The 22,697-nt window shown below is 43.8% G+C and overlaps 1 pseudogene across 1 annotated transcript in view; it reads left to right on the forward strand.

The window, feature by feature from the left end:
* The window catches only part of LOC311233137 (transient receptor potential cation channel subfamily M member 4-like), an 88,478-nt pseudogene extending 66,641 nt beyond the window's left edge, over positions 1 to 21,837 (forward strand). The window contains exons 18-27 of the transcript XR_014621072.1: positions 6,848 to 6,897; positions 8,352 to 8,587; positions 12,651 to 12,766; positions 14,763 to 14,903; positions 15,579 to 15,753; positions 17,042 to 17,207; positions 17,515 to 17,696; positions 21,238 to 21,370; positions 21,476 to 21,557; positions 21,696 to 21,837. The product of XR_014621072.1 is annotated as a transient receptor potential cation channel subfamily M member 4-like (transcript). The remainder of the gene's footprint in view (positions 1 to 6,847; positions 6,898 to 8,351; positions 8,588 to 12,650; positions 12,767 to 14,762; positions 14,904 to 15,578; positions 15,754 to 17,041; positions 17,208 to 17,514; positions 17,697 to 21,237; positions 21,371 to 21,475; positions 21,558 to 21,695) is intronic.
* Positions 21,838 to 22,697: the final 860 nt, after the last annotated feature.

Here is a 22,697-nt window from a genome sequence, read left to right on the forward strand (position 1 = left end):
ACTCTTATATTTAAATTCGAAAGTAGCTTTATTTGTAGTTACAAGTAGTTACAAGTGCTGATCACTTCAGGAGTCAATCTCTGAGTCTTCTCCAGACTCACCACCATCATGACCACAATTCTTGCATGACATTCCTTTACAGACTCCACATGCTGAGATGCACTTAACGTCATTCCTCTTGCAGCTGCACCGCCGGTTGCTGCAATCTCCGTTACAGTTGCAGCTTGTGAACTGCAGTAGCTCCTCAGGAGCCATGGGGTCTAGTGTTGGGACTGGCTCATAGCCATGTACACCTAATGTCCATCCATAGTCACTGGGGTTCAGAGACATACTCTGCTGACCAGAGTGTATCGCCCGGAGTGAGGAGTAGCTGGTCTTGTGTCACAGAAGAGGCGAGCTCAGTAATGGGAAGAAATGTGATGGTGTTTATCCCTGTCCTTGTTCTGTTGGTGAATGGAAGAATCTTCACTTCAGCTCCTCTCAGGATCTTAGCTCTGTCAAGTGCCTTCAACTTCACTCACAGCTGCTGTCGTCTGGGGATCTGGCAAAGATGGTGCCGGAGAGGTGACTTTGATCCAACCCACTGAATGGAAAGGAATATTTCCCTGAATAGAGACAATTCTTAAATCTATATTGTCTCCGACAAACTGAGTGAATACATTGGTTGTTTCCCCAACCTCCATGACCACCCGATTGTGATGGCTAGTTTCACTTCCACTAGCTATCGTAAATGATAGATCCTCAAGGTCAACCGCAACCTCATCATCGATCTGCTCATCAGTTTCTTCCACAATGGTATAAAGAGTATCAGAAGTATCTTGGATGCCATCTCCATTCCTGTCATTAAGGAAACAGTATTTGTAGTTGTGTCTCGGAATACGAATCTGTGTATCCCAGCTGGTGTAACTTGTTGAGCATCCATTTTGACCCAAATCTATGATCAAGTTGTATGGCAAGCCCCATCTATGGCAACACTCCTGATCGAGGCCGACAGGCCTTTATGAAGTTCTGCCCCAAAATGACTACTCTTTCGTCAGTCTTCACTATTGGCCTCAGGAACATCTGACTCTGGATGTGTTAGGGCAGGGGTTGGCGGAGCCCAATAGCAGAACACAGGTGGAGAAAGAATGGAGCGTTTTAGGTTGGCTTTAATGTTTACCCCCAAGCAGACAGGTTTACAACATCAGAATGTGCAACAGGTACAAGAATGTGCAATGGACGAGAGCAGGTGCACTCCTTGTGCAGCACAGGGTGTCCAGGTGGGAGGTGTACCAGAGCGGTGGTCCTGGGCACAGAGAGAACAAGATTAGGACAAGGTATTTCAACAAGGATAGAGTAGCAAGGCTAGGGTTTGTTGTCGTACCTAGGAAGTTAGGTTAACACTGTGACGAGGGTAGAGCAGGATCCGTGGGCTGAAGTAGTAGTTCGCTGACGAGGGAATCCATCACAGCCGTGTCAATTAGTGTCCCACTGGCAGCGTGGGAATCCTGGGGTCGGATGCTGCCCATACAAGGGTGTGAGAGGACGAGGGGTGAGGAAGGCTCTCACCGTGACTATGACAGGATGTCAGTCATACTGTGTGCTGTGGGGTATGACTTTGGGTCTAGATCGACCATGGCGATGTCGTTGCATACAAACTTTAGTGCAGTCTTTATGATCTGAGTCTTCTCATCTCCATGCTCAAGATTAGCATGATGCTCTCACAGAATGTTGTCTGTGTCATCTTTGAGGCAGAGCACATCTGCCCTTCTCTCCTGTGATGTGAAATACAAGGTGTCATGGAATTTATCTTGGAGTTTCTTCTTTAGCCAATACTTTGAATAAGAGAGGCTCTTATCTGGTGACGGATCAAACTGCTGTAGCTTTTTGTGGACTTGGTCAAGAGTCATCACCCCATGCTCGCGTTCTGAGTCTAACCAATCACAGAATTCAACAAAAACAGCCTCTCGTTCCTCATCAATTTCTTCCTTTGTCCTCTATCTTCAGTCTTGGAGTAATGGCCACCTGTCTCAAAAAGAGTTTTGCAGCGCAAATGGTACAGGGTTTCTTCTGCCACAAGGTCATTGATCCCTTCCAGACGTCCAACAACTTCAGTGCCCCAGTCATCCCCGCAACTCTGTGCTGTCTTCCGCAAGCTTGCCTTCAGTCTATCGGCAGTCAAATTATCTGGCACTCTGTATCTCTTTCTAGCTTCCTCTGGAAGTTTTGTAGATCCGTGCAAAGAAGAATGCATACATTCTTGTACAGAAGCTGAATGGACCATGAACTTGTAGAACTGCATGCAGAAGCTGCACTGAAGTCAGAGCAAGTGCATCTTCTCTTCTTTGCTGACTCTTTCTCTGCCTTTAATGTTTGGCCTGAGTTCTTGGTGACTTCAACAAATCTGTTGTATAAATCAGCTTTACACTTTTTGTGGTACCTGAGTCTTCCTATGTTCTGAGCCTCCTTCAAACGTTCCAAAATCTTAGCATTTTCAACTACTTGTGCTTGTTCCAAAAAAGTAGGGTAGCCTTTAGGAGTTGGCTGTATCAGCCTCTGAGCTGGTGTCTCCGGGCTTTCACAGATGAAACAATTTAGCAAAGTTGCGCCTAATGTTACATAGCTAACGAGTACGAAAAGTTGACAACTAATCATGGAGTAATACATCATGGATTTAACGTTAGCTAGCTAACCATATTATTGCGCCTACTGTTACACAGCTAACAAGTAAGCAAAGTTGATAACTTGTACAGTATGTTACATTTAATTACCAAAGTAGTGACATGAAATATTTCAAGTAAAACATTTAGATAATACTTACATATCAGGCGTAAAAAGCGGTCTGTCCATGATCAAATGAAGGTTGCAAATGGCTTCAGCATGTTAACTCTAAACGTCCTCACTCTGAATGCCAACCAACTATAATAATAATAATAATAATAATAATAATAATAATAATAATAATAATAATAATAATAATAATAATAATAATAATAATAATAAGTCCTAAAAGGGCAAATAGTAAAGTAATCAAACAATTTTTATGCTAGCAGTGGAAAGGCATTGTGGGGGGGTGGGGGGCCGAGCGGGAAAGGTGGGCATAGCCATTTTTCCACAAAGGAATGATTTTAGTGAAAAATAAATGATTGCAATCAACTCAGAATCATGAAAACCCCATAGTTTGACCCCTCACAACAAGTTACCCAAGGCCAAACTGAACATTTTAGATTGTTCGAAAATCGGTATTCGGTACCTCAAATTTGAGTAGTTGTTACGAAAAAACATACAGGATTTGAACTTCAACTTTTTAATACATCTTACTACACACCTTTACAAACACATTAGTGAAAAAATTGATTGGTAAGGATTTAGTTTGCAGATCGGTCAAATATCTGATAAAATGCCCTTACTATTATATTGTATTATATGTAATTGTTTTTATGTGTAAATAAACAAAACAAACAAAAACATTATATCATCATAGAGCACAAGTACAGTACAACAAAAATAAGTTTGGTATCCAACAACAATAGTAATATATAGGGGTGTAACGGTACACAAAAACCACGGTACGGTACGTACCTCGGTTTTGAAGTCAAGGTTCGGTACGGGTTTCGGTACAGTGGGGGAAATTTTGGCTTTCCGTGTTCCACTCAGGGGTGATGTAGTGTGCAGTAACTAATTGTACTTGTAGGGCTGTCAACGAATATTCTATATTGAAATTAATAATCGACTTGTAAAAAAAAATATATAATAATAATTATATTAGATTGTGAAAAAAACAGCCCCTGGTGGGCGGTCGTTAGTGGTTAACACAGCCTACACAGCCGTTCGGTACGGTACACACTGAAACTTGTTCGGTACGGATACGTGTACCATTACACCCCTAGTAATATACAATGTACAGGTGATTCAACTGGGTATAAAATATATAAATACTGCGGAGTAATAGTGCTAAACAGATATATGTACAGAGTTGTAGTATTACTATGTACAGGTATGTTTATGACGATGTGATCACATTATACCATGTTGTCTGTCGATGTGATCACATAATACCATGTTGTCCATTCTTCATCTTTCTTTTCTGTTCTCCCAGCTGTTACCAGAATGTTATGCAACCTGGCTAGCTAGTGGGCTGTACCCAGAATGCCGTTCAGCGGTGTAACAGTTAATAGGGTCCCCTCTCGATACACTACACAGTGTAACAGTTAATAGGGTCCCCTCTCGATACACTACACTGTGTAACAGTTAATAGGGTCCCCTCTCGATACACTACACAGTGTAACAGTTAATAGGGTCCCCTCTCGATACACTACACAGTGTAACAGTTAATAGGGTCCCCTCTCGATACACTACAGTGTAACAGTTAATAGTGTCCCTTCTCGATACACTACACAGTGTAACAGTTAATAGGGTCCCCTCTCGATACACTACAGTGTAACAGTTAATAGGGTCCCCTCTCGATACACTACAGTGTAACAGTTAATAGGGTCCCCTCTCGATACACTACAGTGTAACAGTTAATAGGGTCCCCTCTCAATACACTACACAGAGTAACAGTTAATAGGGTCCCCTCTCGTTACACTACACAGTGTAACAGTTAATAGGGTCCCCTCTCGATACACTACAGTGTAACAGTTAATAGGCTCCCCTCTCGATACACTACAGTGTAACAGTTAATAGGGTCCCCTCTCGATACACTACACAGTGTAACAGTTAATAGGGTCCCCTCTCGATACACTACAGTGTAACAGTTAATAGGGTCCCCTCTCGATACACTACACAGTGTAACAGTTAATAGGGTTCCCTCTCGATACACTACACAGTGTAACAGTTAATAGGGTCCCCTCTCGATACACTACAGTGTAACAGTTAATAGGGTCCCCTCTCGATACACTACACAGTGTAACAGTTAATAGAGTCCCCTCTCGATACACTACACAGTGTAACAGTTAATAGGGTCCCCTCTCGATACACTACAGTGTAACAGTTAATAGGGTCCCCTCTCGATACACTACAGTGTAACAGTTAATAGGGTCCCCTCTCGATATACTACACAGTAACAGTTAATAGGGTCCCCTCTCGATACACTACAGTGTAACAGTTAATAGGGTCCCCTCTCGATACACTACAGTGTAACAGTTAATAGGGTCCCCTCTCGATACACTACACAGTAGTGTAGGTCAATACACTACACCAGTGGTCACCAACCTTTTTAAGCCCAATATCACTTTTTTTTTTTTTTTGTGAACGCAAGATCTACCTATTGAAGCGTTGAGAGAAAAAGACAGCCAAGATTGTACTTTAAACTAGATGACTTTTATTTGCCTGTATTCTAATTACATGCAATGCTTTGGTCCAACATTAAAACGTCAAAGTAGAACTGTAATATGTACTTTCTCAGTCAGTGCTAAGTGCAGTCATCTTATGCAGCATCACTTTTCACATCAAAACTAAAGTAGAACTGTAATGTGGACTTTCTCATATTATTAACATTGACAAACATATTTACAATTAGCATTTTATAAAGTAGAACTGTAATGTGTACTTTCTCAGTCAGTGCTGAGTGCAGTCAGTGCTAAGTGCTGTCAGTGCATCACTTTTCACATAAAAACAAAAGTAGAACTGTAATGTGGACTCTCAGGGAAAGATCTAAAAAAAATATATATATATATATATATATATTTTTTTTTTGATCCACTTTTTCTCCCATTTTTTTCTATATTTTCTCCCATCCCAATTTCGTATCATCCAATTCAACCCTCCCCTGTCACGGACGCTGTTTCTTGCCTCCCACAAGCCGGCTGCAATGTGGACTAAGTCATACATAGCACAAGTCCCCTCCGGTACTTGAGGTAACAGCAGTCGCATCTTTTCACCTGCGCAGCTCGATCTCTCAGTGGCGAGGAGTAACGCGTGGGAGGCTCACGCTGCCCCCGACACTTCCTGATTCTACTGCGCAGGCGCACCAACCGACCTGTAGGAGTCGCTGTCCACAACGCCCGATCCCCACCCATCAGTTTCCCACCCCCTAATACGGCCAATGTGTATTAGTATGAACGACCAGCTAAACTGAAAGCAATGTGGAGCGCTGGGCTCGAACAGGCGAGCCCAGCGTCTCTGCATTTGTGGCGAGCGCCTTGCCCACTACGCCACGTAGCCGCCCTACACAGTGTAACAGTTAATAGGGTCCCCTCTCAATACACTACACAGTGTAGGTGCCAGTAAAAATGAGGGAAAGTATTAACGTCACGGTGACCAAGTGCGTCCACATTTTTATAGGATTCTATCACATTTTCATAACAATAGCGAATATTACTTACCCTGCGCCGTTTTCATTGAGGTTTCTTACAAATTAACGATGTTTTATTTGTCCTTTATGTGGATAACATTCAAATCTTAAATTGTACCATTATGTTTCCCTTTAGACAACAAACTTAATGCTAATGATGCACTTTTGTTAAGATAATTAGTTTACCATTCGCGGTCACTACTGAGGCGTTTACCACTGTTCAGATTACATCGAAGAATGGACACATCCCAGTGACATGTGACCTGTGCTAACGCTCTTGGGAAATGTATTCATGTAGTTTTCAACATTTTCACCTTTTAATTTTAAACCAATGCTGCCATCTACTGACAACAGAAAGTGTTGTCTAATCGTCACCTTGAGAGTCACTTCCGTATACAGCGTCGCCCAAAACCCATTCTAGAGATTCCCACTTTTTACTGGGAATGGGGCGTGGCCGTATTTGGTCCCAGACAATAAGAGTGGCTGCGATTGGTCTACGTTCCGTTAGATTACTGGAATATTCTGAAATCGATGCCCATGCCGACTGTTAACTGAAACATCTGTTCCTCTCAGTGAAGCGGAGGCTCACGGCACCAACAGTCCCCGGTCGGCCAACATCAAAGGTGAGAGATATCTAAACATCTGCTCACCGGCTTCTCCAGAGAGAGACGAGAAGATAGACACCAGTCTCCTCTCTGTGCGTTCAGTAGAAAGCTATCCGGCTGCAAGCTAGCCTAGCTTAGCACAAACGGATGGAAGTGGATACGGACCACTAGCTTAGCTTAGCTTAGCACAAATTAATTGTGGATGTCGGCGTTGCCTCCGGCTTGGGCCGGCCATCATACTGGCTCAATTGGCAGAGTCAGCGGGTCGAAGTCGATGGATGGTAATCTGGACGTTGTGGACAGCGACTCCTACAGGTCGGTTGGGGGACGCCTGCACAGCAGAGACAGGAAATAGCGGGGGTAGTGTGAGCCTCCCACACGTTACACCTCGCCAATGAGAGTCTGCGCTGGCAGGTGAAAAGATGTGACAGGCTGCCTCCTCGTGTACCGGAGGGGACACGTGATGCAAGGCTTCTATCCTCCCTACGACCGACCTGTGGGGGGCATATGCGAGCAACGTTCAAGACAGGGGAGGGGAGAATTGGAAACAGCAAAATTGGGATGGGAGAAAAATTGAAAAATAAGGAGAAAAAGTGGATACAAAAAAAAAGCTAGGCTAGCTGATCCATATCCACGTCCATTCATTTGTGCTAAGACTAGCTATGTAGCTTAATAGCCTTCTATCTTCTTGTCTGACTTGAGCGCATTTCCCATAATGTTGCTGTGTTCCTTTAACAAGCAGCAATTTATATTTCTTCGCTCTGTATTTTCTGATTCAAGTTTTGTTTTATTTGTGACATTTATAAGGTACATTACAGTGAAATGCTTGGTTCTGTACGAGCCTCTTGAGATTGTGTTTCAGTTCATACAGTAAAACTTAAAAGAATAAACACTATACAAAATATACAATATAAGGGGCGGCTGGGTAGCGCAGTGGACTAAGCACTTGCCTACCACCGCAGAGACTCTGGGATCGAATCCAGCTGTCAGCGGTACCTCTGGCTTGGTCAGTCGTCCCTACTAACACAATTGGCAGTGTTAGCGGGTGGGAAGCCGGTGGGGTATGTGTCCTGGTCGTTGTAAACAGCGACTCCTACTGGTCGGTCGGGGCGCCTGTTCAGCAGGGAGGGGATCTGGGGGAGGTAGTGTGATCCTCCCACTCGTTACGCTCCCCCAGTGAGAGTCCTCGCTGTCAGGTGAAAAGAAGCGGCTGGCTGACTCCACATGTATCGGAGGAGACATGTGATAGTCTTCACCCTCGCTAGGCCGACAGTAGGGGGGAAAATGCGCGCAACGACCAGGAAGGGAATTGGCATAACTACTAAATTGGGATGGGAGAAAAAATACGGGAAAAAAGTGAGGACAAAAAATAGATAAAAAAAAAATACATATATACAAAACTAAAGTACAAAATGCTCAAATGTACTGTTGTACTGTGTGTCTTTACCCCCCCCCCCCCCCCCCCCCCTCAGGCGTCCCCAGCTCCCCCGCGCCGAGCCGGCGCCCCTTCCCTTCCCGGTGGCGTCAGTTCTGGTACGCGCCCGTCACCGCCTTCCTGGGCAACGTGCTGATGTACTTCCTGTTCCTGCTCCTGTTCGCCTACGTGCTATTGGTCGACTTCAGGCCGCCGCCCCCCGCCGGGCCGTCCGTGGCCGAGTACGTGATGTACTTCTGGGTGTTCACCATCGTCTGTGAGGAGATACGAGTGGTGGGTGCTGTACTTCTGGGTGTTCACCATCGTTGTATCAGTGCTTTAAAACCTGCCGTTAAAGCTGCTATAGGAGATATGAGAGGTGGTCAGAGAGACGTATCAGTGCTTTAAAACCTGCCCTTAAAGCTGCTATAGGATTTTAATTTGAAATTTGAATTTAAAAACCTTTATTTATCCCCGAGGGGAGATTAAGATGTCCTTTACAGCATAAGCAGCGTAACAGCAATTTAAAAACAGCAATTAACAAACAGTTTATACATAACATACATGTGTTAAAAACAAGATGGACAAGTACACAGGGATAAAAATAGCTAAAATAGGACTAAAAAGAGCTAAAAAAGTGGTGAAAAAGAAACAAGTCCAATCATGAATGTGTTGTTAAATAATTAAATTAATTTGTTACAGTCCACAACCCAGCTCGTCCAGTTCACAGCAGTTGGCCCGTCCTGGCCCTGCTTGGTTGTGGAGCCTGATTGCCACCGGCACAAAGGACTGCCCAAAGCGCTTTGTGGTATGTCGGGGGGGGGTGAGTCTGTGGCTAAACGTGGACCGCATTGCGGTCAGCTCATCATAGAGGGGGTGGCAGGGGTTCTCAAGGATAGCATGCAGCTTCCTCCTCGTCCTCCCCTCTGCCACCACCTCCAGACGGTCCAGGTCCGCTCCCACCACAGAGCTTGCTTTTTTTACCAGTTTGTTTATTTTGTCTGTGTTGGTGTTGCCCCCCCAGCATACCACAGCGAAAAAGAGGGCACCCGCCACCACAGACTGGTAGAACGTTTGCTGCAGACATTAAAAGACCTGAGCCCTCTCAGGAAGAACAGTCTGCTCTGTCCCTTCCTGTAGAGGGCCTCGGTGTTGTCCGTCCAGTCCAGTTTGTTGTTCATGAGAACACCCAGGAATTTGTAATTCTCCACCCTTTCCACCTCCACCCCCTGGATGATGATGGGAGTTGGGGGCTTCCTCTTGCTCCGCCGATGGTCCACCACCATCTTCTTCGTCTTGCTGATGTTGAGCTGTAGGTGGTTTTCCTTGCTCCACTCTGTGAAGCTCTCCACCACATCTCTGTACTCCTCGTTGTCGTTGGTGATGTATCCAACGATGGAGGAGTCATCAGGAGATACGAGAGGTGGTCAGAGAGACGTTGTATCAGTGCTTTAAAACCTGCCCTTAATGCTGCTATAGGAGATACGAGAGGTTGGCAGAGAGACGTTGTATCAGTGCTTTAAAACCTGCCCTTAATGCTGCTATAGGAGATACGAGAGGTGGGCAGAGACGTTGTATCAGTGCTTTAAAACCTGCCCTTAATGCTGCTATAGGAGATACGAGAGGTGGGCAGAGAGACGTATCGGTGCTTTAAAACCTGCCCTTAATGCTGCTATAGGAGATACGAGAGGTGGGCAGAGAGACGTTGTATCAGTGCTTTAAAACCTGCCCTTAAAGCTGCTATAGGAGATACGAGAGGTGGGCAGAGAGACGTTGCATCAGTGCTTTAAAACCTGCCCTTAAAGCTGCTATAGGAGATACGAGAGGTGGTCAGAGAGACGTTGTATCAGTGCTTTAAAACCTGCCCTTAAAGCTGCTATAGGAGATACGAGAGGTGGTCAGAGAGACGTTGTATCAGTGCTTTAAAACCTGCCCTTAATGCTGCTATAGGTCGCATTTTTACCTTATAATAAAAGTATTGGGTGTATCTATGGGCAGTATTAGAAAGGATGGGGTTAGGAAAAGGATTAATTGATATGATTAAAGTATTATACAAAGACCCATCGGCCATGATTACAACAGGCACAATCACCTCCGAAATCTTTCCGGTATCACGTTCTTCCAGACAGGGTTGCCCTCTTAGTCCCGGACTATTCGATCTATCATTAGAGCTTTTAGCACAATATATAAGACAATCCCAATCCATAGAACCAATCGTAATCAAGGGCACACAACACAAAATTAGTTTATATGCGGACGACGTAATATTGTTCATGCAAAACCCCAACACCGCATTGCCTCATCTTCTCAAGTTGATTGAGGACTTTGGAGATTTATCGGGATTTAGGATAAATTGGCCGAAGTCGGCCTTCCTCCCACTTAACGCCCCTGCAAAAAGAAATATAACCCTCCCAGAAAAGATACCGATGGTAAAACACTTTAGATGTTTGGGAGTTGAAATATTTCCTACCATAAGCCAAACGGTGAAGCACAATTACATAAAAATCCAAAACAAAATCAAATACGACCTTGTCAGGTGGTCAAAACTTAAAAACTCAGTACAGGCACGGATATCAATAGTTAAGATGGACGTCCTACCTAGAATCAACTTCTTCAGCTCAATGCTACCTTTACCCCCTCCAAAGGGTTACTGGAAAGAATTACACTCCTCCACATACAAATTTATTTGGAATTACAAACCACCACGTATAAAAAGATCCACCGCACAGAGAAACAAAGCAGACGGTGGTATGGCATTTCCAGATTTCTACCACTATTTTAAGGCGTACACTTTAAGACCACTAACAACATGGTTTGATCCCCAAGCATCAGTATCCTGGAGAAATTTAGAAGAAAATATAGTAGCTCCATATAGGCTGAAGGACATAGTATACACCAAATTATCAATTAAGCAATGCGAACGGAAATTTGGCCCCATAATCACTCATGCGATCCGGATATGGCGTGAAACACAAAAAAAAGATTCTATCCCACATAAATGGCATAATCATACTCCCTTATTCAATAACAATGCACTCTTGATTGGAAAACAACCTATAAGATTCCCTAGATGGGAAAAGCAAGGCATACACTCATTAGGAGACGTTTTCAACAAACAGGGTTTTTGTAGTTTCGATGAAATACGCAAAAAATGTAATCTCACTAAGTCCACATATTATTTTTACGCACAGTTATTGGCATGTTTGAAGGCTCACGGTGTTCCATTAACGATACCAATTGCACACCACAGATACCACAATTTTTTCTATGAAAGAGAGACATCGAGAGGTTTTGTATCAGATTTTTATCATCAATTACTAACGGCCTCGTATGAAACCCTCCACCTAGACTCTATTTGGAGGAGGGATATACCAGACCTGGAAATAGACTTTGAGTGGCAAGAAGCCTGGGCAAATGTTCGACTTGCATCAAGGAACCCGGACCATCAACAAATCAATCTTAACTATATCCATAGGACATACTTGACTCCTATAAGACTGAACAGAATGGGTCTTAAACAAGACTCCAAATGCTCCTTATGTACAAATGGGGATGAGGGGACATTTATGCACATGTACTGGGACTGCCCACCAGTTAAGATATTCTGGAAAGAAGTGACCCAGCAATTATCAAATCTCTTAATTCTGAATATACCTGTACACCCCTCTGTATTACTGCTGAATGATGTTTTTGAGTATGCAGAACATCCACAGCGAAAGAGATTGGTTTTATCTGGTATCACAGTGGCTAAAAAGCTGATAGCATCACAATGGTTTCAACCGGAAAAAAATTGCCGGAAGGTCTGGATTCTTACATACTTTGGGTCTCAATGAATCCAAAATGACAATGTGGTTAGAAGTGGTGGAGAGAATAAAAGCTAGCATATAATGGTAGTGTATGGTTAGGAACAAGTTATAATGGTTGGATTATCCAATGGGGGGTCCGGGAGGGGGGGGTACGAGCTAGAGCATAATACATATGTGTATAGGTTTTTAGATAACAGGTATATCCTGTATAAGACAATTAACTAAATGCTGATTTCATTGGATGTGCACTGTCAAGTTAACTAATGCTTGTATATATTATCGTGTGTTGTCATGTTTGTTTGTGTTTGTTTAAAAAATAATAAAAAAATAAAATACAAAAAAAGAATAAAAGTATTGCTTTTCCCGCCCAAAACATTATTGTTGAATGATTAAATGTTTGCGGGTCCAAAATGAATGTTGTTGTTTTTACATGTTGCATGTCTCCCCTCCCTACTTCCCATTTCCCCTCGTGGAATGACCGGATTGAATAAAATATGACATGCTGGTGCTCTAGTGGCTAAATGCTAAACTGCATGTCTGTTTTCTTCCAGACGGTGTTCATCGGCACGACGACGTGGCGTCAGAGGACGAGGCAGTACATCCAGGATGTGTGGAACAAGTGTGACCTGTGTGCCATCCTCCTCTTCATCACAGGGTTGTGCTGCAGGTAAAACACACTGTGCCATCCTCCTCTTCATCATCTACAGCTTGTCATTACTGTTCCTAATTTATGCAAATGACATGTCGTCAGCTTGTTCCTGTTCGCGGACGACTCAGTTGAGGGTTGAAAAAGCCCTCGGCTCTGAACTCGGCAGAATCTGCACCTGGCTCGCTGATAACAAACTATCATTACACCTGGGTAAAACAGAGTCCATTCTCTTCAGATCAAATAACAAACTCAGCAAGGCCAACGGCTTCTCTGTTACAGTGGGTGACAATATGTCACATGGAAAGATGAAATTACTAGGGCTGAAGCATTAAAATTATCTAGATTAATCTGTGGAGTGAAACATCTTCAATCTTAGTGCCGCGGATATAAGAAATAGGTCTAGCTGAGTCAATGTTGATGTTTTTTTTGAACATTTGTATTCAAAGAAAGCTATTAAAATAGTCTTTGGATCTAAATATACTTTCTTTGTGTTGATTTTACATTAATTCTATGATTTTACTCAAGTAAATATCTGTTACAAGCTTCGGTCTTAAGTAGAAAAATGCTATTTTTTATCTAGATTAATTACAGAATTTTTTTTAATCTATTGACGGCATGGGCGGCTACGTGGCGTAGTGGGCAAGGCACTCGCCACAAAATGCTGGAGACGCTGGGCTCGTCAGTTCGAGCCCAGCGCTCCACATTTGCTTTCAGTTTAGCTGGTCGTCCATACTAATACACATTGGCCGTATTAGGGGGTGGGAAACTGATGGGTGGGGATCGGGCGTTGTGGACAGCGACTCCTACAGGTCGGTTGGTGCGCCTGCGCAGTAGAATCAGGAAGTGTCGGGGGCAGCGTGAGCCTCCCACGCGTTACTCCTCGCCACTGAGAGATCGAGCTGCGCAGGTGAAAAGATGCGACTGCTGTTACCTCAAGTACCGGAGGGGACTTGTGCTATGTATGACTTAGTCCACATTGCAGCCGGCTTGTGGGAGGCAAGAAACAGCGTCCGTGACAGGGGAGGGTTGAATTGGATGATACGAAATTGGGATGGGAGAAAAATATAGAAAATGGGAGAAAAAGTGGATCAAAAAAAAAATCTATTGACGGCACTAGAAATTACATACCTGGGTTCCATCCTAGAGGCAAATATTTCCTGTGACAAAATGTGATTTAAAAAAAAGTCAACCAACAAACTAGATTCTTGTACCGGATCTCCTCTCTGGTAAACAAGAATACCCTGAAGACTCTGGCAGGAACACTCATTCAAGGGTATTACGATATGCTTGCACCTCATGGTACCAAAGCACCTCAAAGGCACTAAAAACAAGATTACAAACATCACAAAACAAACTGGTCAGACTACTGCTTAACCTCACTCCTAAAACCCACTTCACCCCTGCACACTTTGACAACCTAGGATGGCTTAGAGTAGATGACAGAGTACAGCAACTTGCAATGGGCCTGGTCTACAAGATACACTACACGACCAAGGTACCCATACATGTCAAAATACTTCCCAAAGGTCAGTGAATACCACGCCCACAGCACCAGAGGGAGTTCCATAAATCATGTTCAACCCAGATTCGGCTCAAACAAGGGACTAAACACGTTTCGCAATTATGCCACATCAATGTGAATCACTACCCACCTTCAAAACCTCTCTAAAATAGCACCTACGGGAGGCTGCAATTAGAAACCCACCCACCCACCCACCCAACCCCTTCCAATGTACAGTTTCTTCCCCCTCGAATGTATATATTTTTCTTATGATCTCTTTTTCTTAAACAGTACTGTATATTTGTATGTCATAAATGTCTTGATGAATTGAAAATGGGGGACCCTGATGTAAACAAGATGAAAGTTTGTTTGTGTGTATTGAGCCGTACTGTATTGTACCCATTCTGCAATCTGTTAATAAAAGTTTCAATCAATCAACACAATACATACAATACATTTGAATGTAATGTAATCTACATGTCGACCACCGGGCGGCGCTCTCTGTTTTGTCAGGATGTTTGAGTGGTCCTATGAGTTTGGCCGGGCCGTCCTGCCGTCCTGTGTGTGGACTACATGGTGTTCACTCTGCGGCTGATCCACATCTTCGCCATCCACAAGCAGCTGGGACCCAAGCTCATCATCTTGGGCAAGATGGTGAGAGGTCGTGGGGTCAGGGTCAGGGTTACATCCACAAGCGGCTGCTTTTACTTTTACTTTTTTTTACTTTTACTCTTAGTATATATTCAGATTAAAATCTTTTATCGCCTATATTTATTGTAACATATAACATAACATACAGACCCTCATCTGTACCTTTGTTTACACTGTTTATTTTTCTCGTATTTTTGTATTCAGTTAATTTGATTGTTAACACTGTTTATTTTTCTCATAGCTTTATATTCAGATCTAATTGTATTGCCTATATTTATGTCTCTCTACTATTACCCTGCCCATACCTGTACCCCTCCCCCTCCCCCTGCTGCTATTATTTATCTTATCTTAACCCTTTCACTGCCACACGACAGAAGGTTAACCCTTTACTATCACACAACCGACGGCTGTTGTGTGGCAGTGAAAGGGTTAACCTTCTGTGTATTGTCGCAGTGAAAGGGTTAACCGTTTTGGTAGTGCGGCAGTGAAAGGGTTAACATGGATATTGACCTTATCTTATCTTTACATGGATATTGACCTTATCTTATCTTTACATGGATATTGACCTTATCTTATCTTTACATGGATATTGATCTTATCTTTACATGGATATTGACCTTATCTTATCTTTACATGGATACTGACCTCGTAACGCGTCACATTCGCTCCTCTTCGCAGATGAAAGATGTCTTCTTCTTCCTCTTCTTCCTGGGCGTGTGGATCATGGCGTACGGAGTCGCCAATCAGGCGCTGATCTACTCCTACGATCCCCGTCCCGACATGATCTTCCGCCGGGTCTTCTACCGGCCGTACCTGATCATCTTCGGACAGATCCCCGTGGAGTTGATGGACGGTACGAGTGTGTGTGCGCGTGCATGTGTGTCGTATGGATGCGTGTCCATGTGATTTCTTTGTCTTAGTTCTGAGATAACTCTGTACTACAGTCCTATGCCTACTACCTAATATGCCTATACTACTATCTACTATGCTAATATGGCTATACTACTACCTACTATGCTAATATGTGTATACTACTACCTACTATGCTAATATGTCTAGACTACTATCTACTATGCTAATATGTCTAGACTACTATCTACTATGCTAATATGTCTAGACTACTATCTACTATGCTAATATGGCTAGACTACTATCTACTATGCTAATATGGCTATACTACTACCTACTATGCTAATATGGCTATACTACTATCTACTATGCTAATATGTCTAGACTACTATCTACTATGCTAATATGGCTAGACTACTATCTACTATGCTAATATGTCTAGACTACTATCTACTATGCTAATATGTCTAGACTACTATCTACTATGCTAATATGTCTAGACTACTATCTACTATGCTAATATGGCTAGACTACTATCTACTATGCTAATATGGCTATACTACTACCTACTATGCTAATATGTCTAGACTACTATCTACTATGCTAATATGTCTATACTACTATCTACTATGCTAATATGTCTAGACTACTATCTACTATGCTAATATGTCTAGACTACTATCTACTATGCTAATATGTCTAGACTACTATCTACTATGCTAATATGTCTAGACTACTATCTACTATGCTAATATGTCTAGACTACTATCTACTATGCTAATATGTCTAGACTACTATCTACTATGCTAATATGTCTAGACTACTATCTAATATGTCTAATATGTCTAGACTACTATCTACTATGCTAATATGTGTATACTACTATCTACTATGCTAATATGTCTAGACTACTATCTACTATGCTAATATGTCTAGACTACTATCTACTATGCTAATATGTCTAGACTACTATCTACTATGCTAATATGTCTAGACTACTATCTACTATGCTAATATGTCTAGACTACTATCTACTATGCTAATATGTCTAGACTACTATCTAATATGTCTAATATGTCTAGACTACTATCTACTATGCTAATATGTCTAGACTACTATCTAATATGTCTAATATGTCTAGACTACTATCTACTATGCTAATATGTCTAGACTACTATCTACTATGCTAATATGTCTAGACTACTATCTACTATGCTAATATGTCTAGACTACTACCTACTATGCTAATATGTCTGAGGACATGTTGATGAATGAGACCCTGTGTCCTCCAGTGGGGAAGCGGTGGGACATGCCGTGCACTGACAACATCACGCAGATAGAGGGCGGTGCTGAGCCGTGCATGAGCCAGTACCACAACTGGCTGGTTGTCATCCTGCTGGTTGTCTACCTGCTGGTGGCCAACATCCTGCTCATCAACCTGCTCATCGCCATGTTCAGGTAGAGGCTCCACCCCTCTGTCTCTCTCTGTCTCTGTCTCTCTCTCTGTCTCTCTCTCTCTGTCTCTGTCTCTCTCTGTCTCTCTCTCGATGTGTGTCTCTCTCTCTGTCTATCTCTCTCTCTGTCTCTCTCCTCTGTCTCTCTCTCTGTCTGTCTCTCTGTGTCTCTCTCGCTGTGTCTCTGTCTCTCTCTCCATCTGTCTCTCGTGTTCAGCTAAGTGACTAAATGTAAGTCTCCCTCCCTCCTCCCCTCCCTCCCTACCTCCCTCCCCTCCTCCCTCCCTCCCTCCCCTCCTCCCTCCCTCCAGCCACACCTTCTCCAAGGTGCAGGAGAACAGTGACGTCCACTGGAAGTTCCAGCGCTACAACGTGATCGTGGAGTACCACTCCAAGCCCTCGCTGGCCCCGCCCTTCATCTTCCTCTCACACCTGCACCTCTTCATCAAGAGGAACATCCGCAAGGTGCCGTCCGTCAAGATCCTCCACTTCGGTCAGTATGTTTCAACCAGGGCCCCTTCCCCCACACACAGGCTCCATTATACTGTATACATATACGGGTGGAAGAGGTTAACATCTAGTGGCTCAGTGTTGTCTAGAGCAGTGTTTCTCAACTGGTGGGTCGTGGGGCCATTTTGAGTGGGTCGCGGATGTGTGTGTAAAAAAAAGAAAAAGAAAATCTTTTAATTTTTTTTTTTATTATCTTTTTGTGCTACCTACTGTATCTTTGTGAAAGTGGCTTCTCAGCTCTGGTCCAGCTGAAGACAAAGCAGAGAAACAGATTGGACATTGATCATGACCTCAGAGTTTCTTTGTCTACCATCACCCCAGACTTTGAGACTCTTGTCAGGAGCAAACAACATCCCCAGTTATCCCATTAGTTCCCTGGGATGTTAAGCTAAGAAGTCTGCTAAGAAGCATATATTATTTATTATTATTTTATTTCATTGTGTTTTTAGCCCTAGTTGCACTTTTGTTGCAACCCCAGTTATCCCATTAGTTCCCCCAAACGTACTGTAGGTATGTTATGTTAAGCTAAGAAGTCTGCTAAGAAGCATAATTATTTATTATTATTATTTGATTTCATTGTGTTTTTATCCCTAGTTGCAGGCACGTGCACACATAGAGCCCAAGAGGTGCTCGAGCACCTGCCCTTTTAAGCCTCATAAAAAAGTGCCCTTAACCCATTCAGTGCCAACCACGAGATTAGTCGGGTTAACTCGCCATGCGTTGAGTGCCAAGACTCGAGAAAACCCGGGTTTTAATCGTTATTTCTTTTATTAGCAATATCCATTCATTTTTCATCCATCTATCCAATCCAGTCATTGGGAATGGGTCTGAGCTCGAAAAGGGCAAATACCGCCACCTATTGTCTCTCGGATGGTATTGCACATCATTGGATTGGATGGGACTGTGCATCAGAGGAAAACTCCGGTCCTGGGTTTTCCCATCTCGGGCAAGCAGTATCTGTTACCACATTCACTGGGGAGGCTTGGAGCAGCTTTCGATTATGTGTTTTGGTGCTATAACGTTGGATCAATAAACGCGATCAATATTTGGAATTTGATTCATCTTTTTGCAGAACATCTCATCTGAGGTAAGGACTCTATGTTACCAGTCTTGGGGTAATCAGATGTTCCTATCACCGCCATCGCAGCGCGTGTGTGTGCGTAACATTAGCCGTATCCACGGCATGGATAATCGATTTTCCAGCCCGCTTCTCTAGCGTGCATAAGTACATATACTATCGATAATCTAGTGTTTATTTGAAAACGATTCATAAATCAGCCGAAAAATTACGACGTGTTTTGTGTATTCCAGTAAAGGGCTATTATTGCGGATTTCTCTGGAATTCTCCAAAATCTCAAACTATACTCGTATTCGAAACGGTCTAAAACGGAAATGTACCAATGAAAAAACAATCCGTTTCATACATGTTGACTGCAAGCAAGTCATTGATAAGCGAGGGGTGTTTTAGACCCATAGCCATAATGTAAGATATAGTTTAGGCGTTCGCAAATTTCCCCGACCTCCCATTGACTTCCTTACTGGCACGCTAGCCCTAATATGGTCAAAGGGGCGTGGCTCTGAATTAGTTAAAAAAGGCTTTATAAAAGCAGCACTATGAACACAAATCTGTCAGTGCCGAGTCCGACCTCATCTTAAATAACAAACAGCATTGCTTGTTGTAATTAACAAAGAGAGGCAGAGTTGATTTTGCAAAAAAATATATATATATCATTTATATTTTTATATTTTTTAATAATCAAATTTTATTTTCATATTCGAATCCCATGCCCATCGAAAGAAGCTTCGAAGTATTTAAGACAGCCCTATTAAATGGACTGTTATATCTTATTAAATTGTGGACATTTATTCATTCCCACTTATTGGACACTATTTCTGATGGTAAAATGAGCGTACAAAGCAAAATACAGAATTCTGAAATATTAAAACGGAAAAAACGGAATTTGGAAAAAAATTAAATGGAATTTGGAAAAAAATAAAACTGATTTCATATGGCTCTAGAAGAAGTCGAGTCCAAATCGGGATTGGAATAAAAAAGGCATTTATATTAAACAATACAGAATATACAGCACTTCTTGGGGTCTGTAGGGTAAGCACTTATTCCCTCCCCCCTGAACATTTATGGAGATGTATGGGCCTTTTAAGTCAGTGATAAAAGTGTCTTTCAAGGATAAGTGAAGGGGGCCCCCCACCCAAAAAGGGCCCCCAAAAATCGGGCTTGCACTCTTTGCACGCTCGGTTATAACACACACTGGTATAGTGCCATTTTCAGCCTTTGAGCACCTGCCCCTCTAAAGTCCTGTGCACGTCCCTGCCTAGTTGCACTTTTGTTGCAACCCCAGTTATCCCATTAACACATTGATTGCCAGCCATTGTACCCATCAAAGTACCCAGTCTGCCACCGTTGAAAGCCTATGGAAATGTTGACCTTCTTTGCAGGGCTATAACTTTTTAAATTGTATTGCTATATTGACATTACTATGGCCCATTCAACATAGATTATCTATCGTTCAGGATGTGGGAACGTTATATTTTTTCATTCATACATTGTTGTGTTACTAGCGTCGAGAATATAAGTATGTTTTTAATCTTTTCTGCTGTAATTCCAAAAACAGTAGTTATAGGCCCTGAAGCATAATAGATTATCGATTGGCGTTTCTTTCCCATACACGCTATATTAAAAAATTCAAATGTATATGATCGGTATACATTATGCTTCATCATGCGTGAAGGAAAGGGGGGGGGGGGGGTCGTTTATAATTCCTTGATCGTCAGTAACGGCTTTATTTACTATGGCTTGATACGTTGATCAGATGGTTTGCAGTGAAATGATTAAACAATCGGGCTGAAAATAACGTTACTGTCCTCTTACCGTGCGCCGATGAGACTGGATGAGCAAGATCCCAATTATTTGACGCCGATCTCCTACATCCATTTCCGGTTTGTATGACGCAATAAACGCCAAAATCATATAGATTATTGCATTATGGCAGCGATCCATATGCACTATAGTGTTTGTCTGGATCCACGTAACAAGATGTGACTGCCGGAGGAATTTCCTCGACGCACCGATCACACCATCCGGTTTTGAGAGTGTAACTCGCCCGACCATCCACCAGGCGGCGGTATTGAGGCGTTGCAGTCTCATTCAGGGTCCCGCTGGAGCACCGGAGGTTGGCTGGATGAATTATGAATGCCATGGCGAAAAAATTTAATATTGATCTAAAAAACGCTGTACAGCGTTGTTGGCGTTCAACGCATGGCGGGCAATAACGCTGTACAGCGTTTTTTGGATGTGTTAATGACTAAGGAAAATGTTGGGTCCCGAGGCTAGACCAGTTGAGAACCACTGGTCTAGAGCACCACTCAGTGTTGTCTAGAGCAGCTTTAACCCTTTCACTGCCACACTACAGAAGGTTAACCCTTTACTATCACTCTACCGACGGTTACCGTGACCTGCTGTTGTGTGGCAGTGAAAGGGTTAACCTTTTTCCCCCACTGCTCAGTGTTGCAGTTGAAAGGCAAAGTGGCCAACCGGCTGATGACGTGGGAGACCATCCAGAAGGAGAACTTCCTGACCGCCCAGAGCAAGATCCATAGAGCCAGCAACTCAGAGAGGCTCAAGCGGATGTCCGTCAAGTGAGTGGACACGCCCCCGCCCCCTCCCTGACAGTTCAGTCCTATCATCATCAGCTGTTTACTTTGTGAGTTGTGTGTCGTGTTAAGCTTCCTGTTTCCTGACAGAGTGGACAGAGTGGACAGTGTGCTGAAGCAGCTGACTGAGACCAGAGACGTGGACCACCGGCTGAGAGCTCTGGAGAACGAGGTAGAACCTGTTAGAACCTGACCTGAAGCTCTCTGTTAGAACCTTAAAACTAACCCTTCTTTCAAAGGTGCAATGAGTTAGAACTTTTGTTGTCGCAGGCTACTTAAATAAATAAAACGTACTGCTCTTCCTTCTCAGATGGAGTTCTGCTCCAATGCTCTGAGCTGGATCATGGAGACGCTGGTTCAGACCAGCACCGCCAAGCCCAGCCGACCCCCCCCCACCTTCAGGAGCTTCTCCGTGGAGCGACGCCCCTCCTGAGCCCCGCCCCTCCTGAGCCCCCCCCCCCCTCCTGAGCCTAACCCCCCCCCCCCCCCCCCGTCCTGACCCTAGCCCGTCCTGACCCTAGCCCGTCCTGAGCCCCGCCCATCCTGAGCCCCCCCAGTCCTGAGCCCCCGCCCGTCCTGAGCCCCGCCCGTCCTGAGCCCCCCCCCCCCCGTCCTGAGCCCCCCCCCCCCCCCCCGTCCTGAGCCTGTAGACAGCCCTATAACATACAAGACACACGCTACAGCCTAGAACATACAAGACACGCTACAGCCTGGAACATACAAGACACACGCTATACCCTGGAACATACAAGACACACGCTACAGCCTGGAACATACAAGACACACGCTACAGCCTGGAATATACAAGACACGCTACAGCCTGGAACATACAAGACACACGCTACAGCCTGGAACATACAAGACTCTCTGTCTCTCTCTCTCTCTCTCTCTCTCTCTCTCTCTCTCACTCACTGTCTCTCTCACTGTCACCCTTCCTCTTCACCCTCTACACCTCAGACTTCTGCCGCAACTCCAGCGGGTGCCACCTGCAGAAGTTCTCAGACGACTCCTCCATCGTAAGCTACATCACCGACGATGATGAGGAGGAGTACAGAGCCCTGGTGGAGAGCTTCGTGGGGTGGAGCGACAGCAACCACCTCCAACTCAACACCAGTAAGACCAAGGAGCTGGTGGTGGACTTCCGGAGGGGCAAGAAGAGGCCCCCCCCGATTCCCATCTCCATCCGAGGGGTGGATGTGGAGATGGTGGACTCATACAAGTTCCTTGGGGTACACCTGAACAATAAACTGGACTGGTCGGACAACACAGAGGCCCTCTACAGGAAGGGACAGAGCAGGCTGTTCTTCCTGAG

The sequence above is a fragment of the Notolepis coatsorum genome (genome assembly GCF_963971535.1).
Source record: "Notolepis coatsorum genome assembly, chromosome: 8".
Classification (NCBI taxonomy): domain Eukaryota; kingdom Metazoa; phylum Chordata; class Actinopteri; order Aulopiformes; family Paralepididae; genus Notolepis; species Notolepis coatsorum.